Here is a 4,025-nt window from a genome sequence, read left to right as displayed (position 1 = left end):
GGTTTAGGTTTAGGGTTAGTTTAAGATACGGGTTAGGTTTAGGGTTAGAGTTAGGGTACGGGTTAGGGTTAGGGTACTGGTTAGAATTAGGGTTAGTGTTCGTTAGTTACGATTTAGGGTTCGGGTTAGGGTTAGGGTAGAGCAGGAGAATTCTGGAGAAACAGATTGTGTTATAGAAAAGAAAAGAAAAGAAAAGAAAAGAGAAAATCCTTATGTTCTTTGAGCCTCCCCCCCCCCCCCCATGGAGTTCCTCTTCCACAACCTCTTCTCATTCAACCCAATAGACAAGTATTTGGGGGGGGGGGGTCAGGTCCCAGACGCTGAGAGGGTGGAGGTGAAGGTGGTGCGGGGGAGGGGGGGGCACACCTTCCTCTCCAGCGCCTTTGGTTCAGACCTCCTTCGTGGCCTCCCTCCCTCCCTCCCTCCCTCCCTCCCTCCTTCCTTCCTCTTCTAAATATACAAATTAAATCCTAAAAAGAAAAAGGAAGGACACGAGAAAAAACAGTGCATCCGTTGCTGTCCTAGGAGTGCTCCCGGGGCCCTCCGCCCGTCCCCGGGCCGAGAGGCGAGATCCGAGGCGTCCTGACGGCCTCGCCGCCCGGATCTGTCCCGCTGTCGTTCGCGCCGGTTGTCGGGTGCCACCTGGCGGCCGCTTTTATAGAGCGTGTCCCCTCCGGAGGCTCGGCGGCGACAGCAAGGAACAGGCTTTGGTGGCGGTTTCCCGGGGCCGAGTTCCAGGAGGAGGGCGGCCCCGGCGCGGGCGTCCGGCTGTCGCCGGGGCATCGGCGCGCGATGCGCTCGCCGGAGATTGGACCTCCAGAGCTGCGAGGGAGTGTCGCTGTCGCCGCTGTCGCTGTCGTCGCCTCCGCCTCGCTCCCGGAGGAGGGCGTGCGGGCCGCCTGGGTGGGTCGACCAGCACCCGCCGGTGGCTCCTCCTCCGCCCGCGAGGACCGACCTGGGCCGCCTCGGGGGGAAGGGGACAGGGTGTGTCCCGCCGTCCGTCCTGTGGCTCCGGGCGATCTTCGGGCCTTCCGTGTCACGCGGTTGTCTCCCGTTGTCACGCCCTGGCGACGGGGACCGGTCCGAGCCTGGAGGGGAAGCCCGTGGGTGGCGCGACAGACCCGGCTGCGGGCACGTGTGGGGGTCCCGGGCGTCGGACGCGATTTTCTCCCCGTTTTCCGAGGTCCGCTGCGGAGGTGGGTCCCGGTCGGACCGAGTGCCACGCGGGGGTGGGCCGGCCGGCCGGCCCCGGTGGCGATTCCCGGTGAGGCTGCCTCTGCCCGCGTGGCCCTCCACCTCCCCTGGCCCGTGCCGGGGTTGGGGACGGCGGTAGGCACGGGGCGGTCCTGAGGGCCGCGGGGGACGGCCTCCGCACGGTGCCTCCGGAGAACTTTGACGATTTTTCAAAGTCTCCTCTTGGAGATCACTGGCGTGGCGGCGTGGCGGCGTGGCGGCGTGGCGGCGTGGCGGCGTGGCCGTCTCCACCTCCCGCGTATCGCCCCTCCCCCCTCCCCACCCTGGGTCGACCAGATAGCCCGGGGGGCTCCGTGGGGTGGGGGTGGGGGGGCGCCGTGGGGCAGGTTTTGGGGACAGTGGCCGTGCCACGGTCCCGGGAGGTCGCGGTGACCTGTGGCTGGTCCCCGCCAGCAGGCGCGGCTATTTTCTCGCCCGAAATGAACATTTTTTGTTGCCAGGTAGGTGCTGACACGTTGTGTTTCGGCGACAGACAGGCAGACGGAAAAGACAGTCGGCCCGTCGCTCGCCTTGGAGATGTGGGCCTCTGGGCGCGTGTGGGGTTCTGGGCTTGACCGCGCGGCCGAGCCGGTCCCTGTCCTCGCTCACTGGAGCCTGAGCCGTCCGCCTGGGCCTGCGCGCCGGCTCTCGCGCTGGACTCCAGGTGGCCCGGGTCGTGGTGTCACCCTCCGGTGTCTGGCACCCGAGGGAGGGCGGTGTGGGCAGGTGGCGGTGGGTCTTTTACCCCCGTGCGCTCCATGCCGTGGGCACCCGGCTGTTGGCCGTGACAACCCCTGTCCCGCAAGGCTCCGTGCCGCGTGTCAGGCGTCCCCCGCTGTCTCTGGGGTTGTCCGGTCGCTCCTGCCCCCTGGGGGTCGAGGGGCTGCCGGTGAGGCGGAAGCAGGTCCCCCCGGTCGCCGTCCTCGCTGGGCTTTTGCTCCTCGGGAAGCCCCCTCGGGGCCGCAGCTTGCTGCCGATCGATCGATGTGGTGATCTCGTGCTCTCCTGGGCCGGGCCTAAGCCGCGTCAGACGAGGGACGGGCATCCATGGCGGATGCGACCGCTCTTCTCGCTCTGCCCGCGGGCCCCTCCCTCCCCGGCTCCTCCACGCCCGGCCGTCGTGACGGCGGGTGCGCGGGGGGGCGCGCGCCGGGGTTGGGGGTGGTGCGGACTCCGGCCCGACCCCGCCCTCCCGCCTTCTTGCCTCGCGGCGCTGGCGGGACCGGGGTCCTCTGACGCGGCGGACACTCTCGCCGGCCTTTCCTGAAGGCCTGGGTCCGTGGCGAGCGGCCCTCCCCTCCGCGGGGAGGGCCTGCCCGACGCCGCGCTGCTCACCGCCCGGCCTGGGCGCGCTTGAGCGCGTTGCGCCCGGCCCTCCGTGGTGCCCCTGGAGCGCTCCAGGTCGCCTCAGGTGCCTGAGGCCGAGCGGTGGCGTCGTTTCCTTCCCCGTCGACTCCCCTCGGGCCGCCGCCGCCGCCGTCGGTGGCGCGTCCGAGGAGCGGGTGGCGGAAGTCGGCAAGGGAGGCGCACCCGTGCCCCTGGCGGGGGCCCGGGCGCCTCGTCTTCCTTCCCCCTCCCCTCCCCCTCGCCGCGCCGGCGGGGGTGGTGTGGGGGCGGTGTGACTCGGAGGACTTGGTGGGGACGCGTGAGCGCCCGCGGCGGGCCGAGCCAGCGCCCCGGGCGCTTGGCCAGCCCGAGGGGCTGCCCCTCTCTCCCGGCACGGGTCGTGCCCCCGTCTCCGTTCCTCGGTCTCGCCCGCCTCGCGGGAGGCGGGGAGCTCTCCCCTCTGGGCGGTGACGTGGCCGCGCCGTGCTCGGGCGAGGTGGAGGGTGGTGTCCTCGAGGGGGCACCGGCCGCGAGCGCTCGGGGTTGCCCTGTGCCTGTCCCTTGCCGGAGATCTGCGCCCGCCCCGCGAGCCCTGTCGGCCCCGGAGCGCCGTTTGGTGGGGCCCGTTTGGGGGGACGAAGGGGGGGGCGATGCGCCCTCGGTGAGAAAGCCTTCTCTAGCGATCCGAGAGGGTGCCTTGGGGTACCGGAGCCCCCAGCCGCTGCCCCTCCTCTGCGCGTGTAGTGTGGCCACCGACGCGGGGTTGACTACCGTCGCGACGTGTTTGGGCAGAGCGCCGCTCTTTGCCTACCGCGGCCTGCGCCTCCCCCCTCCGAGATGGGGGAGGATACCGTCGGGCCGGGCCGGCGTCCGGTGCGGGGTGTGTTGCCCGCGTGCGTGTGCGAGTGTGCGCGCGGCCGGGGGGGGGGGGGGTTGGGGCGGGGCGGCCCGCCCCCCGCCCCCCGCCCCCCCCCCACGCCAGCCACCCCGTGTGTGTTGCGGGTGCGCCGCGCGAGCGGCTGGCTTGGCTGGCTGGCTGGCTGTCTGTCCGGGCCCCCGCCCGCTCCCGGGCGGAGTCGCCGCCGGCGGTGGCGCGGCGGGCGCGCACGGGTCGGGCCAGCTCCCGCCTGGGGGCGCCTCCCCGGGTCGTGACTCCGGGTTGGACCGGACGGATGGACGGACGGACGGACCGGCGGATGGACGGACGGAGGTTCGGACGGGTCCCCCGCGGCGGGGGGTCGCGCGTGCCTTGGGCCCCGGCGGTGTGGGGCCCGGTTTGCGGGGAGGTCTGCCAAGGGTGCTGAGGCCGGCCGGCGTCCCGGGCGTCGCGGGACCGCCCTCGTGCTGGTGGCGGTGGGATCCCGTGCGCGTTTACCCGGTGGCCCGGCTCGCGCCTTCGTTGGCGCGCCCTTCCCGGGACCGGCCCTTCCCCACGCGCTCCCGGCCCTGGCACGCTGCTGTGCGCT

This window comes from Vulpes vulpes, unplaced genomic scaffold, assembly GCF_048418805.1.
Source record: "Vulpes vulpes isolate BD-2025 unplaced genomic scaffold, VulVul3 Bu000000692, whole genome shotgun sequence".
NCBI lineage: Eukaryota > Metazoa > Chordata > Mammalia > Carnivora > Canidae > Vulpes > Vulpes vulpes.
This window is presented reverse-complemented; position numbering follows the sequence as displayed.